This window comes from Vombatus ursinus, unplaced genomic scaffold (assembly GCF_900497805.2).
Source record: "Vombatus ursinus unplaced genomic scaffold, bare-nosed wombat genome assembly UNPS02014810.1, whole genome shotgun sequence".
Taxonomy (NCBI): Eukaryota; Metazoa; Chordata; class Mammalia; order Diprotodontia; family Vombatidae; genus Vombatus; species Vombatus ursinus.
This window is the reverse complement of record NW_020954588.1, coordinates 45,609,489-45,633,355: the sequence shown is the minus strand read 5'-3', so window position 1 is coordinate 45,633,355 and position 23,867 is coordinate 45,609,489. Positions and strand designations below refer to the sequence as shown.

Below are 23,867 nucleotides of genomic sequence, written 5' to 3'. Positions count from 1 at the left end.
AACTTTTTCTGTCCTGGATCTTTTTGCCAGTGTGGCGAAACCTATAGACCCTCTCTCAGAATAATATTTTTAAGTTAATACAAACAAATAAGATTACAAAGAACCCAAAGGCTAGTGGAGGGGGAAAAATATGTATTATATTTTCCTGTCCAAGTTCATGGAAATCTATCCACTGTTGTCTATGAATAAGAATGTAGACTCATGCCAGTTATCCGTAGGGGAAAGATGCCAGGTTGTGATATTCCCAAATCCAGGACAGAAGTTCAGGTTGGAGTTAATTGGAAGAAGCCAAAGGGTAGCATCGACCTGTAGTCAGAAGCCTGGCAAAGTCACTTTTAAAAATGTAAGGGGGTCTATTTATAACTGCCAATTCAGGAATCTAAAGCCAATGTCAGGTCAATAGAAGGGAAGAGAATAATAGTGCCATCCTAGGGTTTGGGAAGCATAAGGTTTTGGGTAGATTTGGCCATTTCCTAAGATGATGTCTACATCTATCAGAACCCACACCACCACTTTAAATCAGTATCCTTCCTCAGTGCCATAAAGGATCTTTTCTTGAATACCAGATAGCTGTACTAAGCCATATTAGCTGTATTTGGGCCACAGCTGGTACGAGAGACAAGCAATGCAGTCAGTCACTTAGTGAGTACCATAGGGAGGAAATGTAATGAAGGATACTTTTTTAATATTACTTTTTAAAAAAAAATGTACATGATTTCAATGCCATAAAAGTCTACTCTCTGTGGTTCACAGATGTCTAGAGTGTTGAAAGTCACATATTTTGCCAAGAGGGCTGAAAGCCTCCAGCAGATAGTAACCGTCAGGAGGCACAATTTGCAGATCCCAGAGAGGCATAACTTTCTAGCCCAGCCCAGCATGACAAATACCTTGTGTCAACTCTGGGACAGAGAAAGCTCAGGGGCACCAATTCATTCCAGACCTAAAGTAGTCTCTGGTCAAACGAATGTACAAAATCACTAGAAAATCACATCTGGGTTATAGCTCTATGTGTCAAATGGTAATGATTCATACCAAGAGAAATATGTAGACAATTCCCAGGAGATTGCTTTATCCTGCTGATTAACATGGGTCTAAAAGGGAAGGGAAGTTGTCAGCTTTGGGAGTTAGCTCTACCATATGTAAATAGAGAACCCAAAAGGATGATTTAGCCTGGATATGTTTGTTTTGTTATGGGAAAGAATACAAAATATTGTATGCATTTTAAAGTAAACCTGGTTCATCATCCCTAATTGGAATTACTATTTGCCTTATGGGAACCTTGTGAAAAAGGAGTTTTCCACCTGAGTATAAAAAAAAAAATTATCTGAATTGTGTTCAAGGTAATACTGTTTGTGCTATGCCACCTAATAAACCATGACCCCATATTTACATTTTGGCAGGAACACATCTGAGGACACTAGGCTCCCCATCTAATTAGCTCTGCGAAGTCCCAAAGCTGCTCTCTGTTGGCTGCATGTCTACCATAGTAACATAGCCTGAATATTAGTTCCCTTGAGTAAATGGTTCATTTTGCTCACCTCACTGAACAAGAATTCTTATTTCTCTTACCCTTAAAACAACTTTGTTTTGTCATCTTGAAGTAGCGAAAGGCATGAGTGTGTAAATGAATACATATCACAATTTTTCAAGGCTTGCATTTTTTCTTATTTTAAATAAGGGATAAAGAGCAGACTTGTGATTTCTTTGGCTTGGAGACCACCAGCTAAGGAAACTCTCAGTGTAGGTCAGTGCCTTGTCTGTATGTTACAGTCATAGAGGGTCACTTTGGGCACTTGGCCAGAGCCACCCAATGGCAGAAACAGAATTAGGACTCAGGTCCTCCTGGCTCCCAGTTCGGTTCCCTCCCTACTATGCTACACGTCATCTGTTTAATTTTTATACACGGATTCCTTTGTTTTTACTTAAAAAAAAATGATCTGAGCAATTAGAGGCAGCTAGGTGACACAATGAATTGAATTCTGGGCCTGGAGGCAGGAAGGCCTGAGTTCAAATCCTGCCTCAGTCACTCAATAGCTATGTGACCCTGAGCAAATTACTTAAGCTCTGTCTGCCTCAGTTTCCTTATCTGTAAAATAATAATAAAACAGACTTCTAAGGTTATTGTGAGGATAAAAAGAGTTAATATTTATAAAGTGCTTTGTAAAATGTAAAGAGCTATACAAATGCTTCTTCTTCTTATTAGCCATTGTCAATAAATACCCACCACACATTTCAATAAGGAACAAAAAGAGTATTGTATTCTAAATATTGGACTATTGTTATGTAGTTTGTTTGTTTTTAAAAAGTGTTTATTACATTTAACAAAATAGAAACAAAATTGTTCCACTTGCTTATGTCTACTTCCGAAGGTTTTTTCTTTTCTTCTATATATTTTAAAAATATTTTAAATGCTTTTCTGTTTTGTTACATCTCTAACAATGCCTACCAATTCATACCTCTCCCCACCTCCATGGCAATAGAAGCTCTGTCTTATTAAAATGTCTTGATTTTGAAGGGTTTTTTGTGAGTAAATACTCACTCAAGTTTTGCATAGGTTCTGATTTCTAATACATAAATATTAAATATTTTCATGCCTCAGCTTAGAATTCTTAACTAATATAGCCCTTTGTAGTCCATAGAGCACTAAACTTGGAGTCAAGAAGATCTGTGTCAGATACTATCTGACCCTGGGCAAATTACTTAACAACTTGCAGCCTCAATTTCTTCATCTGTCAAATGGGGATAATTATAGCACCCATCTCACAGAGTTGTTGTGAGGATCTGTGCCCCCTTCTCCCAAATATTTCACACCCAAAAATACATCATTCTGGATATGGTCTGGTAGGTAGCAAATGGAGAAACTGAGACAAGGGTGAAGGGAGTTTCCCCAAGGTTATATAACTAATAAGTACCAAGTCTGAATTTGAACCCAGGACTTCTGACTCTGGATAGAGTCCTCTACAACTTACCATCATTCCTAAGAACAATTCATAGTAAATGTGATTATAAATAATGGTACCCAAGCATATATTTGAAAATAATCAACTTTCCCTAATATAAGTTTTAATATTCATGTAAATGTAAATATTCATATCAAATATTAGTCATGTAAATAAGTTTCAAAAAAAACATGCTTTAAAATATGGTTAAGGCTGCTGGATGATAGATTTAGAGCTGGAAAGGATTTTGGGAAGTCCAACTTTCTAGGTTCATATATAGGTGAAGTAATGGAGGTCTAAGAGTCTAAGCAGCTTGGTAATATCAAAGGTTGGATTTGAATCCAGGTCCTCTGACTGAAGTTACATTTTAAAAATAATTCTTAGGCAGAAAAATACATAATCTCTATGGAGTCTTCTAGCTCTAACAATTTGGAACCTATAATATATCTGAAAAGACATATTATATATATGTGTGTGTGTGTGTATGCACATATGTACATACATATATACATATGCATGTATATGTACCTATGTGTGTATATATACATATATACATATATACATAATCTGAAAAGAGTAATATAAATGAGAACATTAGAATAATAGATTATAGCTAGAGGAACCTTAGAACTAATCTAATTAACCTCCTTTTTTTAGAGAGGAGAAAATTGAAACTGAGAAATATTAATTAACATAAGTAGTGACTACCAGGGTCAGGATTTGAATTCACATCCTGTGATTCAAATTCAACAACTTTTCCACTTCATCATGAGATTATCTGAAAAGATATACAAAATGGCAATTTCCTTCACTAAACAAAATTATTTTAATCTTGAAGAATTCCTAAGTGAAGCTTATGAAATAAAGAATAAATGAGAAGTCAATAGGAGAGGGAAGTGGGTTAGGAAATCATAATGGAAATCGTTACATTGATTTTGGACTTATTAATTCACTGTAACATGGAAAATGTGTGACTTTTGTATCACCTTTCTACAGTGTATATTTGTCAGCCACTAAAGTGTCCAGTAACAATGTGGTTGTTGAATCATTTTGGTCATGTCCAACTCTTTGTGACCCCATTTTGGGATTTCTTGGCAAAGATACTGGAATGGTTTGCGATTTCCTTCTCCAACTCAATTTACAGGTGAGGAACTGAGGCAAGCAGGGTTAGGTGACTTGCCCAGGGTCACACAGTTAGTATTTGATTTGAACTCATGAGGATAAATCTTCCTGATTCCAAGCCCAGTGCTCTATCCACTGTGCCACTTAGCAACTTCCCTCCCTACTTAGTAACAATGTCAATAAGCAATCACCACAATCACCTCTATAGAGCTCCTGTTTTCAAGTATCTTGAAGAGTTTCTAGCTCAACATATCAAGAAGAATTCTTAAGAGATAAGTAGGAGGGTAATATGCTTATTTCCAAATTTGTGACAGAAATGAGAAGAAGAGAGATTAAGGGATATACCTTAAATCACAGCATAATGTAGGAACAAAGTCAGGCCTAGTCTTCTGATTTTTCTTAAATGGCTAGAGGGGGGAAAAACACCCCTGAGGCAGCAGGGCTGGATGAAGCCAAGTTCATTTCTGGGCCTGAGCTGTCTTTTCTTCTGGTGAAGCCTGAGACTGTCAGATAAATATCAAATGTTCTTCAGGGATTTTCAGGTACCCAGGCAATTCATGTAGGTTTTGTCTAGATATACATTACAATCTTCATCCTTAAAATAAGAGAATCTGTAAGGGTAAAGGACCCTTTGAATCATTTGCAGACAATCCTGAGCTCAAAGTTGGGGCCTCCTAGAGGGATGTTACAGCCACCTTGCAGGAGATCCTAGATTTGCCTTGTCCTTGTTTACATTTTTATAGATTTAGAGTCATAGATTAGTTAGTGGGACAAGATCAATTGGCTCACTTGTTACATCATGTCCAGACCCCTTTAACATTTTGAAAGCTGGCCACCCTTTCCAGTCCCCAGCCTTACCCTTTCCAATCATCTTATTTTAATAGTATTTTATTTTTTCCCAATTACATGTCAAGACAATTTTTAACATTCATTTTTACAACATTTTGAGTTCCAAATTTCACCCTCCTTTTCTCCCTCCCCTCTTCCAAAAAATGGTAGGCAATTTAATATAGGTTATACATATGCTGTCATGGAAAACATATTTCCACATTAGTCATAGTTGTGAAAGAAGAAACAGACCCAAAGGAAAATTACCACGAAAAAGAATAAAGTAAGCAAAAAAATAATATGCTTCAATCTGCATTCAGAGTACCTCAATTCTTTACCAGGATGTGAATAGCATTTTCCTTAATGAGTCCTTTGTACTTATCTCCTATCATTGTGTTGCTGAGAAGAGCTGAGTCATTTGTAGTTGGCCATCACACAATGTTGCTGATACTGTGTAAAATGTTTTACTGGTTCTTCTCATCTCACTTTGAATCAGTTTGTATGAGTCTTACCAGTTTTTTTCTGATATCTGCCTGTTCATCATTTCTTTTTTTTTTTTTTAGGCAATTGGGGTTAAGTGAATTGCCCAAGGTCACACAGCTAGTAAGTGTCAAGAGTTTGGTCTGAGGCCAGATTCCTGACTTCAGGGCCGGTGCTCTATCCACTGTGCCACCTAACTGCCCTCTGTTCATCATTTTTTATTGCATAATAGTATTCCATTACAATCATACACCACGGCTTGTTCAGCCATTCCTTGATTGATGGGCATCCTCTCAATTTCTAATTTTTGCCACCACAAAAAGAGCTACTGTAAATATATTTGCACAGGTTCTTTCCCCTTTTTTTGTTCTCTTTGGGATACAGACCAAGTAGTGGTATTGCTGGATCAAGGGGTATGGACAGTTTGGTTGCCCTTTGGGCATAGTTTCACATTGTTCTCCAGAAGGATTGGATCAGTCCACGACTCCGTCAACAATGCATTGGTGCCCCAATTTTCCCACATCCTCTCCGACATTTATCATTTTCCTTTTTTTTGGTCATGTTAGCCAATCTGATAGGTGTGAGATAGTACCTCAGAATTGTTTTAATTTTAATTTCTAAGCAAAAGTGATTTAAGCACTTCTTCATATGCCTATAGATAGCTTTGCTTTCTTCATCTGAAAACTGCCTGGCCATACCCTTTGGCCATTTATCAATTGAGGAATTACTTGTATTCTTATAAATTTCACCCAGTTCTCTATATATTTGAAAAATGAGGCCTTTATCAGAAACACTTCCTGTAAAGATTATTTCCCAGTTTTCTTCTTTCCTTCTAATCTTGGTTGCATTGTTTTTGTTTGTACAAAAGCTCTTTATTTCAACATAATCAAAATGATCTATTTTACATTTTGTAATGCTCTCTATCTCTTGTTTGTTCATGAATTCTTCCCTTCTCCATAGATATGACAGGTAGACTGTTCCTTTCTCTTCTAATTTTCTTATGGTGTCATCCCCTTTTATGTCTACACCATTCACTCATTTTGACCTTATCTTGGAATATGATGTGAAACATTGATCTATACCTAGTTTGTGTCCAGTTGTTTTCCAGTTTTCCCAGCAGTTTTTGTCCAATAGTGAGTTTTTATTCCAAAGGCTGGGGTCTTTGGGTTAATCAAACATTAAGTTACTATGGTCATTGACTACTTTATCTTATGTACCTAATCTCTTCTACTAATCCACCACTCTATTTCTTAGCCAGGACCAGATAGTTTTGATAATTACCACTTTATAATATAGATTGAGATCTGGTATTGCTAGGCTACCTTCCTTTGTATTTTTTTCCCATTGATTCCCTTGATATTCTTGACCTTTTGTTCCTTAGGATGATTTTGTTTTGTTTTGTTTTGTTTTTCTAGCTCTATCAAATAATTTTTGGGTAGTTTGATTGGTAAAGCACTGAATAAGAAAATTAGTTTAGGCAGAATTGTCTTTTCTATTATATTGGCTCAGCCTACTCATGAGCAATTAATACTTTTTCCAATTATTTAGATCTGACTTTATTTGTGTGAAAAGAGTTTTGTAATTGTGTTTATATAGTTCCTGGGTTTGTCTTGGCAAGTAGGTTCCCAAATATTTTATATTGTTTACAGTTATTTTATTTTATTTTTATTAATTTATTTTAAACTTAAACACAAAAACAAATATACAATAAGAAAAGAAAAAGAAACATATTATAAACTTAAATATTTAAACTTAAATACAAAATAAGAAAAAAAGCATTGCCATGTACACATCAGGATATAAAAGAAGATTCAAAATATGTAGCCATAAATTTTCATTTCAAGAATGCCTATATAATAAATAATAAGCATTGTGTTCAGAGATTTTTTTTTGCTTCCTTGTAAGTTTTCTTTTGTTCTCTGCTGTGCACTTTTTACTTTGTTCTTTTCCCCCCTTCCTCCTTCCCCTACTTCCAAGAAGGTACAATTAAGTATATCTATATATATCTATATATCTATATATCTATATCTATATATATACACATATATGCATGTATGCATATACACATACACATACATGTGCACATATACACATATACACAAAAAGATATATAATATTTATACACATGCATATGTATACTTATACACATACATATACTTAGATATCTATAATACACATATATGTTCCTAGGCATCTATGTAAGACTGTATTATACTTATTTGTCCTATTTCTCTAAGGGTGGGTAACCTCTTCTTTCATAAGTCTGAGTCTTTCCATATTTTTCTGAGTCCACCGACTTGTCATTTCCTATACCACAGCATTATTCTATCTTTATACTGTCTAGTTTTAAACAGTCTAAAACAATATGATTAATATGACTGACATAAAAGGTAGTTTCCTTATTTTTCTCTTATGATTAAAACTATTTTAGCTTTAATTTTATCTAAGATCATGATTACTACCGCTGTTTTTTTCTAATAAATTCTACTCTTGATCTTTATTTTATGTTTGTATGTATCTCTCATTTCTTATCCCTCCTGACTCCTTTTTTTTACTTTTACCCCCTACCTTGCCCTCCTATTACTTAATCTACTCCCCCCTCCAAGAATCCCTCCCTTATCCTCTCATTCCTGTTGTTCCAAACACCCTTCTATTGCCCCCTCTCATCCATCTAAAAATCCCTCCTTGTCCTTCCTCCTATTTCTTTAGTGTTTTATTTCCTTCTGAATTTAGAAGACTTTTATACTCTTCTAGATGTATATGTATTGTTCTCTTTTTAACATATTCCCAATGAAAATAGTTCCAGAACTACCAGCCTTCTTTCCCCAACTAATTCCTCTGTGTAAGTCTTCCTCTAGTACCTCATTTGTATAAAATAATTACTGTTTTTACTTGTTCCTAAATGGCTTTACTTTTTAAAATCATATCATACTCAGGTCTACTCCAATCTTTCTTACAAACTACCCAATTGCTAATAACAATTTTAGACATATGTTTTACATTTCCTCATGTAAAAGGTAAACAGTCTATCCTTATTGAGTTCCTTGTAATTAGTCTTTGATATGTACATTATATTTCTCTTGACTCTTATATGTCAAATCTTCTATTAAGTTCAATTTTTTTTCTCAATCTCATTTGATTTTTAAAGTATTTTTAAAGTTCTTCTATGAATTCTTTTTGGGCAGGTGACCATTTAACATTACTCTTTGGGGGTAAGAAAGACTTTTTTTTTGCTTCATTGTCCTTCTCTGAAGAAGAATCCCAGTCTTCTCTATTCCCACAGTATCTTTCTATGGTTGGTTTCTTTTTCCTGTGCCTCTTCATTTTTTTTTGTAGCAGCTTGTTTTTTGAACTCACCTCTAGTTAGGATATGGGGGATAGTGCCTCTGGCCTCAGATCCTCCTTCAGTTCTCTCTAGCTTGGAACTGAAACCAAGAACTCCACCTTCCTATAAGTGGCCACAGCCAGCAGCATCCCCACCCCACTGCTTCTGCACTCACCAGGTGTGTATTGGTTCCTTCTCGCCCAGGGCCACCTCTTGGCAGCACAGCTGAGTCTGGTGTCCCTTATAAATAGAGGTTCCCTCAATCTTCCTAGGCTCAGATGCCCAACTCCTGACACTGTTCAGGAAATGAAAGTTCCTGTGGCTGGGGCCTGGGTTACCACCTAACCCAGCTAACCCTAGGGCTTGCTACTTGCTGTTTCAGTGGAGCTAGCCTGGAGGTGTTTACTCTTCACTGGCACCAAACCTCAGTGATGGGATTTTTCTTCATATCTTTTATGATTGTCCCAGGAGAACCACTGTTCTGCCCCAATTTTTGTTTATTTTTACTGCTCTATGTTCACCCTGAGGCACTATGTAATCTTGTTCATGGGGAAAGTCTAGGGAGCTTGGAATTTTCTTACCTACTCTGCCATCTTCTCCGAATCCTCTCCTACAGTTATTTTAAATGAAATTTCTCTTTCTAGCTCTTGCTGCTGGACTTTGTTGGTCATATAAAGAAATGCTGATGATTTACGTGGGTTTATCTTATATCCCAAAACTTTGCTAAAATTGTTGATTATTTTAAGTAGTTTTTTAGTTGATTCTCTGTGGTTCTCTAAGTATACCATCATATCATCTGCAAAGAGTGATAGTTTTGTTTCCTCATTACCTATTCTAATTCCTCTGTTGTTTTTCTCATGTTATAATAGCTAACATTTCTAGTGATATATTGAATAATAGTGATGACAATGAGCATCCTTGTTTCACCCCTGATCTTATTGGGAAGGCGTCTAGGTTATCCCCATTACAGATAATGCTTACTGATGATTTTAGAATGCTTGCTTATCATTTTAAGAATCACTTCCTTTATTCCTATGCTCTCTTTTGTTTTTAATAGGAATGGTTGCTGTATTTTGTCAAAAGCTTTTTTCAGCATTTATTGGGATAATCATCTATTGAGATAATCAATTGAGGTATTTATTGAAATAAGCATATGATTTCTGTTGGTTTTGTTATTAAGAAGGTCAACTATTTTGATAGTTTTCAAAATACTGAACCAATCCTTCCTTCCTGGTATAACTCCCACTTGGTCATAGTATATAATCCTTGTGATTATTGATGTTTTCTTTAAAAAAAAGAAAGGCATCAATATTCATTAGGGAAATTTGTCTATAATTTTCTTTCTCTGTTTTAGTTTTTCCTGGTTTAGGTATCAACACCATATTTGTATCATAAAAGGAATTTGGTAGGACTCTTTCTTTCCCTATTTTTCCAAATAGTTTATATAGTATTAGAATTAGTTGTTCTTTAAATGTTTAGTAGAATTCACTTGTGATCTTATCTGTTCCTTTTTCTTAGGGAGTTCATTAATGGCTTGTTCAATTTCTCTTTCTAAGATGGAGCTATTTAGGCATTCTATTTCCTTATTTGTTAATCTGAGTAATTTATATTTTCAGAAATATTTATCAACTTCCCTCAGATTGTTAGAATTATTGGCATACAATTGGGCAAAATATTTCCTAATGGTTGCCTTAATTTCTTCTTCATTGGTGGTGATTTCACCCTTTTAAGTTTTGATACTGGATATTTGGTTTTCTTCTTTTTTCAAAAAAATCAAATTCACCAACGGCTTATCTATCTTATTGACTTTTTCATAAAATTAGCTCCTAGATTTATTTATTAATTCAATAATTTTTTCCACTTTTTTATCTTTCTCAAATTGTTTATTACTTAGAGAGTTGTAGGTTTATTGTACATTTTAACAATTTTTTTTAGTATGGTTCCAAAATCTGACTTTCATAATACATCGTTGAACACGGCCAAATACAAATAATGGAAGAATACATTAAGTGTGAAAAGTAAGAAAAGTCCACTCTAGGTCAACACGCATTTTGCAAACATTTGCAGTCATTTGTTTTTATATGTACAAATTACATGAATCTGTGCTTATCATTACTGAGCCTCTGTATATAACTCATTTGGGTTAGGGGCAAGCAGTGGCAAACCTCCTCACAGACCCAGTTACCCAAGATCAGCCATGACAAACTCAAGCACGCTATGGAGTTTGGTACCAACCACACCATTCTGCTCTAATTCAAGTTAAAATGCAATTTCTGACTAATACTTCTGTGAACCACCTGATCCTCAAGAACTCAGGGCTACATCTGAGTATTTAGCTTTCCTTGAATAAGGATATCAGAGATTTCTGAAACCAGAGTCCCTGCAAAAGAGGAGTGACCTAGAAATGAGGGCTACAGTCTTCTGACATGCTGTCAGTTATATAGCTGGAGTGAAGATGGTTTTCATAGAATTTTTTCTCTTCACAGGTATTCACAGTCCAAGCAACAACATAAATACCTTTAGGGGACCACCTCTTCAAATAGGCTGTAAATAGAAAATCCTTCTGCATAAGGAAAACTGAAATTCCACAAAGGTACCACAAGATATTATGTGAACTCCAATCTAGGAAAATATCCAGCAGCATATATAAAAAATGCTTCCAAAGAGAATCAAAGTGAAGTTTCCCATCTCCAAAACAGCTAAGGCTCCAAGGTCTAAGGATTAAAAGCTATCACAATATTATGGTCTGCCTGCCTCATCTTACAGATAACTTCTGGCGTGAAAGAGCAGACAATGCTGATGTTGTATAACTTAGGAAATTCCATATACATATGTTTTAGATCATCAGCAGCCATAGTTGCACGGTTCTTGACATAAAAGTAGATTTTGATGTTATGATCTAGGCATTCCACAGTGGCTTCCTTCAGAGTGGTATTTTTTCACCACGGAAATTATCCTTCAACCTGCGGTTTGCTGCTGGATTAAGCTTCCTAACATCAGCAAATGTCAAGTCACTTAAACAGCTCCTTCCATCAGTAGTACTATCTACTGTCTCATAATGCATTAGGATAGGAATCCCATCTGCCATAGATTTAATGTCCAGTTCCATACCTGTTGCTTCACTCTTAGCTGCTTCCAGAATCATGGCCAGTGTGTTCTCAGGGGCATCATGGCTGCTACCGTGGTGGGGGAGTGGTGGAAGCAGAGATGTGGCTGTGGGACCTGAGTATGTGCAGGGCCCTGGGCACTGGCTTGAAGCTGAAGAAGGGCAACAGCAGGTAGAAGCTGAAGGTGAAGAGGCAGGAATTGAAGGGGCTGTGGGCCAACAGGCCCCCCTGCTCCTCCTGCAGTCACACATCAGTTTTGGGGCCTGCACCTTGAAGCCTCCAGAACAGAGTCCCAGACCCACCGGGCTCCACAAAGAGAGAAATGTAGAGGACCTTTTTTTTTCAACTTTCAATCTTATTAATCTCACCTTTGATTTTCAGGATTTCCAATTTGGTGCTTAATTGGGGATTTTTAACGTGCCCTTTTTCTAGTGTTTTTAGCTGCAAGCCCAATTCATTGATCTGTTCTTTTTATATGTTTGTTGATATGAGAATTTAGAGAAATAAATTTTCTCCTAAGGACTGCTTTACCTGCATCCCATAAATTTTGGTATGTTGTCTTATTTCTGTAATTCTCTTTGATTAAATTAATTGTTTGTATGATTTATTCTTTGACCCAATTCTTTAGGATTGGATTGTTTAGTTTCCAGTTAACTTTAATCTATCTTTCTCCTGTTCTTTGTTGAATATAATTTTTGTTGCATTATGACTTGAAAAGAATATATTTAATATTTCTGTCTTTCTACATTTTGAGGTTTTTATGCCCTAACACATGGTCAGTTATTGTGTAGGTGCCATATGCTGCTGAGAAAAAGATATATTTCTTCTGTTCCCATTCAGTTTTCTCCACAGGTCTGCCATATCTAACTTTTCCAACATTCACTTGCCTCCTAGGTTTCTTTGTTTATTTTTAGTTGGATTTATTGAGTTCTGAGAGGGGACAGTTGAGGTCCCTCACTAGTATAGTTTTGCCATTTCTTCCTGTAATTCACTTAGCTTCTCCTTTAAGAATATGGATGCTATGCCAATTGGTGCATATATGTTTAGTATTGATATTACTTCATTGTCTGTGGTACTTTTTAGCAAGATGTAGGTTTTTCCCCCTTATATCTTTTAATTAGATCTAGTTTTGCTTTTATTTTGTCTGACATCAGGATTGCTACACCTGCTTTTTTTTTTTTTTACTTCAGATGAAGCATAACAGATTCTGCTACAGCTCCTTACCTTTACTCTGTGTGTGTCTCTCTGTTTCAGGTGTGTTTCTTGTAAACAACATATTGTGGGATTGTGATTTTTGATCCACTCTGCTGTCTGCTTCTGTTTTATGGGAAAGTTCATCCTATTCACATTCACTTATGATTACTAACTGTATATTTCCCTCCATCCTATTTTTCCTCCTGTTTGTTCTCTCTGTCCTTTCACCCTTTCCTTCCTCAGCAGTGTTTTGCTTCTGTATACCACTTCTCTCTTTTTGCCCTCCCTTCTGTCAATACCCCTACACACCTTTACTTAATCTCTGCTCCTCCTGCTTCCCTGTTGGGTAAGATAGATTTCTATATTCAACTGATTGTGTATATTATTCCCTCTGTGAGCCAATAGTGATGAGAGTAAGGCTCAAGCAATGCCTATCACCCACCCTCTCATCTTCTCCTCCACTGTAATAGGTTTTTATCACCTCTTCATATGAAATAATTTACACCATTGTACCTTTCCCCTCCTTTGACACCCCTTCTCCTCTTTATCATCCCTTAATTTTTATGTCATTCCCTAAAATTCACCTTATACCCATACCCTCTGTCTATGTATATTCCTTCTAACTGTAGTATTAGTGATACAATTTTTAAGAATTACAAGTATCATCTTCCCATGTAGTGATGTAAATAGTTTAACTCTGTTGAATCCCTCATGTTTTCTTTACCTTCTTTGCCTTTTTATGCTTCTCTTGGGTCTTAATATAGGAGAGCAAATTTTTTATTTAATTCTGTTCTTCTTATGAAAGCTTGAAATCCTTCTATTTAGTTGAATGACCATTTCCCCCCTTAATGTATTATGCTTAACTTTGCTGGGTAAGTGATTCTTGGTTGTAGTCCTAGCTTCTTTGTTTTCTGGAATATTATGTTCCATGACCTCCAATCTTTTAATGTTGCAGCTGCTAAGTCCCGTGTAATCCTAATTGTGACTCCCTAATATTTGAATTGTTTCTCTCTGACCACTTACAGCATTTTTTGTTTGATCTTTTAGTTCTGAAATTTGGCTATAATGTTCCTTGGAGTTTTCATTTTGGGATCTCTTTCCTGAGGTGATTGGTGGATTCTTTCAATGCTTATTTTGCCCCCTGGTTCCAAGATATCAGGACAGTTTTCTTTGATAATTTCTTGAAAGATGCTGTCCAGGTCCTCATTTTAATTATGACTTTCAGGTAGTACAATAATTTTGATATTGTCTCTCCTGGATCTATTTTCCAGGTCAGTTTTTTCCCCCATGAAGTATTTTACATTTTCTTTTATTTTTCTCATTCTTTTGAATTTGTTTGATTGATTCTTGATGTCTTACAGAGTCACTAGCTTCCACTTGTCCAGTCATAACTTGTAAGGTGTTTTTATCAATTAACTTTTGTACTTTCTTTTCTATTTGGCCAATTGTACTTTTTAAGGATTTGTTTTCTTCAGGGGATTTTGGTATTTCCTTTCCCATTTGGCCACTTCTACTTTTTTAAGCAATTGTTTTCTTTTTCCAAGCTGTTGACTCTTTTTTTTCATAATTCCCTTGCATCACTCTCATTTCTTTTCCCACTTTTTCACCTGTCTTACATAATTGTGCCAGGGGCTGCAGGCCTTGGCTGGTTACGTGGTGCTATACTGATGTTGCCCTGAGGCCTATGGGGGACGTTTGTGTCTATTGCTATTTTGAGGGGGTGGGTGGTGGATGGATGGTATTGTTGAATTTCAAAGGGATCTGGCAGCTTATTTGGTGCTGAGCTGTTGTCTTAGTGATGGTGTTTGGTGTGTGCTGAGGCTGGTGGGGTGTTTCTGTGTTTCCCCAGGATACCCTGAAGCACATGGTGGTCTGGCCACTGGTGGCTGCCTGTTTGCCTTGGGCTATGATGAAGCCTATGGAGGTTCTTGGAGCTAGAGTCTGACCATTTCCCTGGTTATGTGAGGCATGTGACAGTCCTGGTGGTGGGATTTGCCTGCTCCGCTGCACAGATTTTTTTTGTTTCTTTTTGCTTGACTTTTTTGACCTTTCTCCTTTCTTTTAAATTTGAGCTCTGCTCCCAGGACTTAGGATCTACCACTGGCTTGTTCAGGTGGGGCTTATTGTTGGCTTGCTGGAAGACTTCCTGTCCTGGACTGTGCTCTTCTTTACCTGGGTGAGACTGACTTTTCCTGATTATCTTCTAAGTTTCTTGGGCTCAAAGAGTTTCATGCTGTCTCTTTGATGGTTCTGTTTTTCCAGGATTTCTTTAGGGGTCCTATTTTATAGTTGTTTGGAGGTAAATATGGGAGAGTTACAGCAATTTCCTGCTTACTCTATCATCTTGGCTCCCAGAAGTAATAATCTTATCTATTTTTAAAAAATCATTTTTAACAGTTTTTAAATTTTGAATTCCAAGTTCTTTCCCTCTCTCCATTCCATCTCTTACTCACTGGGAAGGCAAGTAATATGATACCAGTTACATATGTGAAAGCATGCCAAATATATTTCTGTATTAGCCATGTTTCAAAAAAAGCAATAAAAATAAAGAAAATGAGAAAATTATACTTCAATTTGCACTCAGAATTCATCAGTTCTCTCTCTGGAGTTGTATAACATTTTTCATCTTGAGTTTTCTAGGATTAGTGTCTTGATCAGAGTAGCTAAGTCTTTCACAGTTCATTATCATTACAATATTGATATTACTGTTTATAATGACCTCCTGGTTCTACTGTTTGCATCTGTTCATATAGGTCTTCCCAGGTTTTTCTAAAACCATCCCTCTCATTATTACTTGTAGCATAATAATATTCCATCACAATCTCATACCACAGCTTGTTCAGTCATTTCCCAATTGATAAGCATCCCCTCAATCTCCAATTCTTTGCTACCTGCTATAAATATTTTTGTGTATTTGGTCCTTTTCCTTTTCCTTTGATTTCTTTGGGATACAGACCTAGCAGTTGTATTGTTGGGTTCAATTAAATTATATACCACCAATAGATATTAAAAAACCACTCTTATCGCTCCCTGAGGTTTCCCTAGCAGTAAGAAAATTGGGTATATTATGAAAAGTATAGCAGAGGAAGAAAGATTGAACATAGACCAACGTACCCAGGAATATTAACAACCCCCAAAGGAAAAAGAAAATGTAAACTATCTTGAAGTCTATATCCTATCATAGTGGCAGAATAATGATAATTTTGAGGGACCTAGTATTTAGAGGTTTGTAACTTTCATTATTGTATAAGAATTTCAAGAGCCATTTATTTATTTTCTAATTTTTTTTATTATGTCTTTCCCCCACTGAGGTAAAACTGGATTTTTTTTCCTGGAATTTCCACCTAGTAATATTTCCCCTGTTCTACATATAATGAAACTTCTCTAGGCCTGGCTAAGCTAAATTATATAGCTCAAAAAAAAGTAATAAGTTGGTGACTGGACACCCACTCTGTGTTATGTCTAAGACAAAGGGTTCTTCCCTTTTTGTGTGGAATGAACTCCTTTGGCAGCCTAAGGAGACCTCAGAATAAGACTTTAAGTGCATATGATAAAATAGAGAGACTGAAAAGGCTATTGCCCCACTAGACTGTTAGCTCCATGAGGGCAGGAACTCTCATTGAATTTTCTTTGTATCCCAGTGATTAAGACATAACAGGTTCTTAGTAAATGTATGTTGAGTTAACTACAGAGGAAACCAATTATGCTGAAATATACTTCACATTTTTTCCAGAGCTCCCAGACAGCAGCTTAAGAACCCCTGTTTTCAGGAGGACTTCTTATTTAAAGACTGATGTACTATGGTTGTGAAAGTGGCACTTCAATGACAATTTAGCTTCCATTTTGAAGTTGAAGTTTAAAATTATGTATTGTTTTTCCTTCCTGGCTTCCTTCAAGTTGAACTAAAATCTCACCTCCTATAAGAAGTCTTCCCTGATTCCCCTTAATTATAGTGCCTTCTCTCTGTTGATCACTTCCAGTTTATCTGGTATGTTTATATCTTGTTTTTGCATAGTTGTTGGCAAGTTCTCTCCCCCATTAGACTGTAAGTGTTTTGGGGATAGGGACTATATTTTTGCCTTTATTTGTTTTCTCAACTTTTAGCACAGTGAGCGTGAATTAAATGATCATTGACTGGCTGATGAAATAATATGTTCATTTTGTATCCAGGGCTTTTATATGATCATCTGTGCAACTGTAACATTACCAGCAGTCACAAAGCTTCTGAAGTGAATATTAAAGTTCCTTTCCTCCAACTCCCAAAGCATTCTTAGGTTTGTTTCAATATGATTCACGGAAAGATAATTAAAATGATATCTGAGAGGACTCCAGACTTAAGTGCTTTGATTTGGTACATCTCCTACACAGAGCTCTTATTTCAAGGGATAAAATGTGTTCAGAATCAAACTAAGAGTAGATGGCAGTACTCCTGCAAAATTTTAAATGCTAATAACTTTAAATTGGGGAAAAATCCATATCACCACACACAGACCATCTGCTTTAGTTTATGGTGCTACTGTTTCATTAGCCTATTTGTTTTGACTCACTCTGTACATGAATATGCACAGAACTTCTACATGATTATGAAGTCAATGCAATGAAAGCATGAGTCCTTAACAGGGGCTCCACAGGTACCTCTCCCCACAATAAGGCCCTGAATAGACTTCAGGATCCAATGTGTCACTGGGAGAATGGTAGTACCACTGATGGGAGTAATAGTCATAATGATGATTAATATTTATATATTGCATTAAGGTTCACAAAACACTTTATATACATAATACAAATTAATCTTACCTAATGTCTCATTATACCATATATTAAATAGTTAAGGAAGTCAATATTGTTGAAAAGATAACTTTAGATTTTAGAAAACAATGGAATATATAAATGGAAATGTTCTATATGCAGCTGCAGATGGGATTGAACTAGGGAGAAAAAAATTAGGGCTCAATCTAGAAATCTGGGAGTTCTGTACATACAGGTGGTTCCTAGAGCTGTGAAAATTGATGCAATCTCTGAGGGAGAAGTAGGTCAATGGAATAGAATTCTGCCGCAAGAAGAATTTGGGATATGGACTGAGAAAGATGAGGGCTGGCTCCCCAGGCTAACTAGAAGGATTAGTTATAGTCCTGGAGTTTAAATAGGAGAGCACAGTCAGGCTTCTGATGTTAAGTGCATGAGAACATGATTCCAGAATGTAGAAAAGAGACTTAGTATCAGTCCGGGAGCAACCTAGCAAGACCTTCATGAACTGATTCCTAGTGAAGTGAGCAGAACCAGGAGAATAATTTATACAAAGACAAAAAACCCCAAGTTTGAAGGATTTAAGAACTCTGAATAACAATCAGGATTCCAGGGGAATGATGATGAGGAATGCTGCCCACCACTAAAAGAAGCAGTAGACTCAATCGGTAGAATTTTTGGACATAGTTAATGTAGGGTTTTTTTTTTTTCTGAACATGTCTGTTACAAGGGTTTTGTTTTTCTTTATTTTTCGTCTCATTGGTGGGGAGAGGAAAGTTAAGAAGAGCAGAAAATCATTGTTTATCAAGTGATAAAATTTAATTAAAGAATTCAGTCCAAGGTGGGAAGGGAAAAGAGACTACAAATCTGTTAGATAAAGTCTTAAAGAATGTCCTAAAACTAGGGTGCTGATCTAAGTGTGACTGCAACAGGCAGTAGGCAGAGGTCTTAGTTGACAAATGACAAGCACTGGGAATGTTAGGATTTTAGTGTCACTGAGGGGACTTATATACCAGGAAGAAAATCCAGCCACTTGGAAATTAGGAAGCCATAGGGAGCCCAGTACTTGGGGACTGTGGTCCCAAGGTCACAGTGGAACCTACTCAGTGTTGAGCTGTTGGGTGACTGAGGTAGGACTCTTTCCCCATTTGTTCCCTGTCATGGGTGAAGTTGAGATACAATAAGCTTGGAGTTGTGGGATGTATGTTGAAGAAGGGGAGTCCAGAGAAGGGAAGAGAAGACCGAGGATCATACAGCAACATCAAACTGCCTCAGGTACATTTCACTCTCTCTCTTTTTTTTTCAGGCAATTGGGGTTAAGGGACTTGCCCAGGGTCACACAGCTAGTAAGTGTCAAGTGTTTGAGGACTGAACTGAACTCAGATCCTCCTGACTTCAGGGCCGGTGCTCTATCCACTGCACCACCCAGCTGCCCCTCAAGTACATTTCAGAGAAGCAGAGTAGAACAGTAAAAACCCAGTGTTCAAGAAGTATCTATTAAGCTCTTCTTGATACCACGCACTGGGCCAGATACAGAGGATACAAAGAAAAAGCACAGAATTTCCCTGCCCTCAAGGAACTTAAAGTCTAATGGGGGTAACCTGAGAAGGGATGGCACCGGCAGCTATCAGGGCAGGGGGATACAGGATGAAGTAAAAAGAACTCGTGGAGGAAATGGTTGCTTGAGCTGAATATTAAAGACAGCGAGGAAAGTGTGCTGCATTTGAAGTCAGAGAATCTGGGTTCAAATCCTACCCCTTTCACTTGCTACTTGGGTGACCTTGGCAAGTCACTTAACTGCTCTGAATCTCAGTCACCTCATCTCTAAAATGAAAGGATTGGGCTAGATGAAACCTAAGATCCCTTCCTGCTCCAAATCTATGGTCCCAAGCATGGGTGGAAAGAACTGGGGGGATATTTATCTAGGACAAGAAGACATATTAGCTTTCCTTAAGGATGAGAAAGGCTGTCACTTGCAAAAGAGACTAAAGGAATAGTTCTAAAGTAGGGAGTTAAGCTTAACAAAAGAAATAACCTCAGAACAATTACTTGCTTCAGGAACTTCCTTTTTCACTCTTTTAGATTGTATTAGGATCATAAATCTGGTAAAGATCTCAGTAGCCATATGGTCTAGCCCCTTATTTCTCAGCTGAGGAAAATGAGGTCCAGGTTATCCAGGTAGTAAGCATCTCAGTCAGCATCTGAACTCAGGGCTTCTGAATTCAGACCCTGTAGTCTTTCCACTATACCATGATGCTTTTTGCTTCATGAGAAGCATGCATGGTCCTTCTACATCCCACACACAGTCTTACTTCTCCTTATACTGATGACCAAAATAGATGGATTTCTCTAACCCCGACCTACTTTGGGCTTTTCCTACCTATCAAAGATAATAATGAAATCCTAGAACTTTGGATGATATTGCCACTCAGGTTTGGTCAAGTTTTCACTAGGCCCTGCAACTGTTTTAGATTCAGGACTCCCACTCCCTTAACTCTGTAGGATGCTAAAAAACCCCAAGTGACCTTCTAATTCAAAATATTTCTGTCATGAGAACCATATATATTTTTCCCATTTCCCATATCAGAAACCTTAGCATTTTTATTCTTTTCTTTCATTCCACGTACACAATTTATCACTAGGCCTTATCCTGTCTTCCTTTTCTCCCCTAATTTTCCTTCTTAGTATTACAAAATTGATAAAAAATGACATTTCTATCTATGAGGAGCAGAAAAGAATGGGTTTGCATATATGAATCTGTGAATCTCTACTGAATATAGTTTAGGTTTTTGGTATATTTCAAATTTAACTTTATAGTTCCACCACTGCCCTGGGGCTGTTACCATCAGGCCCCAACACTCCTCCATCTGTTATTCTTTCTCTGCTTTGTTGATCAAAGTGTTTAGGGCTGTTTCTGTTGCATCACAAAAGGTTTAGAGTATTGCCTCATGTTTTCATTTTCTTTAATGAAATTATATAATGTTTCAATGATCTGGTTGTGACCTACCAATTATTTTGAATTAAATGATTTAGCTCCCATTTTAGTTTAATTCTATTTTCCAATACACCTTATTGATTATGATTTTCATTGTGTTGTGGTCAGTAATAGATGTGTTGAATATTTTTTCTTTTCTGCATTTGTTACAAAGGTTTTATGCTCTAACACAAGGCCAGTTTTATTAAGATACTATGTCTGGTTGGAAAATTTTTATATTCTTTTCTATTATTATCCATTAATGACCATTAATCTGTCATACTTAAACTTTCTATATTCTCTTCAATTCCATAACTTCTTAACTATCTAGGCATTTTTTTCTGAAAATTTTTTTATGTCTGAGAAAGCCATAGTGAAGCCATCATCAACTATATAATTTTGCTATTTCTCCTCATAATTTAAATTTTCCTTCAAGTGCTCAAAAGCTATGTCATTTTGTGTATATTTTACATATGTGTGTATGTGTATATGCATATGTATATTCATATGTACCTATACATGTACACACATACAGGCAGAGACAGAGACAGACAGAGACAGACAAAGAGACAGAGAGAGAAAGAGTATAATGTGGCTTTGGTGCATGGCTGGCCTCCAAACATGGAGCCACCCTTATGGTGCTTCTGGGAGGATAAGTCCATAAATGGACATTCTGCATTGTCTTACCATGTGACTGGGAGCAGACTCTTTCTATTGGCTGTGTGGCCATAACTGTCTGCATCTTTACAGCTACCAGACTGGGACAGTTTCTTTCTTCCAGCAATGTACAGAGGGTGAATGACTCATTCATTTATTAAGAAGCAACATGCAATAATAGGGTGAGGACATATGGGCACCCTCCCTTTCCTCTTAGGCCCTATGGTCAGTGAAATAGGCTTGGACTTTTGTCCTATTTTATTTGGCCTTCTTCATTCTATGTTCAGGGAGTGGAGTCCCACACCCTGAAGCTCAAGCCATGCCAATGTTGGAGCCCTGAATTCCATACCAGCTGTTGCCATTAGCCCAGCATAGAAGCCTTAAGAAAACAGGGTCCTCCAACAGAAGCTCAGGAGATTTTGGAATTGGAAATTGGTGGGCCTAATCCTATGTAGAAACTGAGCTAAACTATGATTCTAATCCCACTCCCCTCCCTAGAGATCAATGAGGTGTAGGGGAGATATCTTCAGGATTTGGGGAGAATATTTGCATATTTATTCTCAAACATTTGAAGTAAATATTCCTTTATAACAGCTAATTGTCAAGCAGTTAAATGGAATAAGGGTGCTTGGACCCCTAAAATTAGGTAACCACAATCAATGGAGGGCTTGAGCCCATGATAGAAATGAGAGAGAGCCCACCCACCCACCACAAACCTCCCAAAGGTTTTGGAGAAGCCTGGGAGAGGTGTGAAGATGAACAGACCGAGTCCCTAGCTGTGGGGACCAGAACAGTCATGGTTACATTATTAGTGATACTTTTTCATTATCTATGATTCCGTTCATCAAAGTTTAGTTTTCCTGCTTATTTATCTTTTTACTCTTGCGTCATTTGATGACATGATTGTGATCCCTTATTCTTAAATAAGCCTGAAGAATGTTAAATTCTGCTTTAGCCCCTAATTTTAACACTCAGTTAATCTTTATGTTGCAAATACGTTTCTTGTGACTATCCCTTCTTTTGATGAATTTTATTTTAGAAATTCTCCTTCCTTTCTAGTCCAACTATAATCCAGACCCTTACTTCAATGGTTTCTGAGTGTGTCTCCCTCCCTCTTGGAACTCACCTTCCAATATGAATCATTGCTATAATTACTGTATTTCATCATGTATCCATCACCACCACATAATTGTTGCACCCTGTTTTCAGTCCAAAAACTGATTTATAACTTTTCATCGCATAATCATTGCATGGTATAATTCTGTTCATATGGACATGCATTTATCTCTTGCACATTGTAAGCTGGAGCAAGCCTAGAATTCTCAGTGCACGTGCATTATCAATATTCGATTTCAATGTATGTTCATGAGTATTCCTTGCCTCCTAATCTTGCACCAAAGACAATTTAGTAATAAATTATTTTTAGGTAATGCCAGCATGATTTTTAAAAAGCTTCACATAATGGTTGCACCCCACTTTTTTTGCAAAAACAATTGGCATAAAATCTATGACAATTATGTGATGAAATATGATATCTTATCAAAAAGTATAGCTATATAGAGCTTGAAGGGATCATAAAGTTCTTCTGAAAGCACTACTTTGAAGCATTGTGTTACTTTTCTTCTAAAGAACCCACCATGCCCAACTGTTGTCTACAACTTCCTCCTCCAGGTTCTGCTCATTGACTTTCACATCTTCACCACCCTTCCCAACCCTCCAAGCTTATGTGTTTCTCTTGCATCCCCAAGTGAAGCTAGCACAGTCACAGGCACTTAACGTATACTTGGTTGATTTCTAAATATGCTCAATTTTTCAAGAAATGAGCCTTGCCAAAAACAACAACAACAACACCTTTGCCAACTTACAGAGTTCTAAAGAAGCCAGGCAATTGGCTTGATGTGACAGGTGAATTGTCCTTTTTTCACATAAGGGAGTTTTCCATTACAAAGTACTGAAAAGTACTCCTATGTGCTCAAATTTAGGGTCAAATGACAAGAAGTAAAATGAGAAAATAATGGTGACAAATTATTGCCCTGGGTGCTATCTTTCATACAAAACCTTTCAAGAATCAGCAGGGGGAAAGAACATGGGGATCCTCTAGGATTTCAGGCCAGAGGTCAGTGACAAAGTACAGTGTACTTTGAAAGTGGTTAGACAGCATGACATCTCAAACTACCTTTCAGAAAAGCCATTAGTGATCAAGTTTACCCTGAAATCTGGATGTTGTAGCAGAAAATAGGGGCCTATGACTCCCAAGGCTAGGTAGGTACTAGCTCTTCTTTCTATGGGTTTGTCCTAAATTGATACCTGGTCATATTCTCTCTTCAATTGGTTTGAACTCACTTTGTATTTACTGCAACAAGGGGTTAGGGGAGGGGGAATCTAATTTACTCAGCTAGAGAGTCTTGTTTTTACCTGTTAAAGATGAAATGGTGCTCTTATGGCATGGAGTAGGCTGAGACTAGAATTCTTTCAGACAATTTTTCCAACAATAG

The 23,867-nt window shown here is 36.9% G+C and overlaps 1 pseudogene; it reads right to left on the bottom strand.

Annotated features, from left to right (window-relative positions):
* Window positions 1-11,092: 11,092 nt before the first annotated feature.
* On the bottom strand, window positions 11,093-22,170 carry LOC114052991 (annotated as a pseudogene).
* Window positions 22,171-23,867: the final 1,697 nt, after the last annotated feature.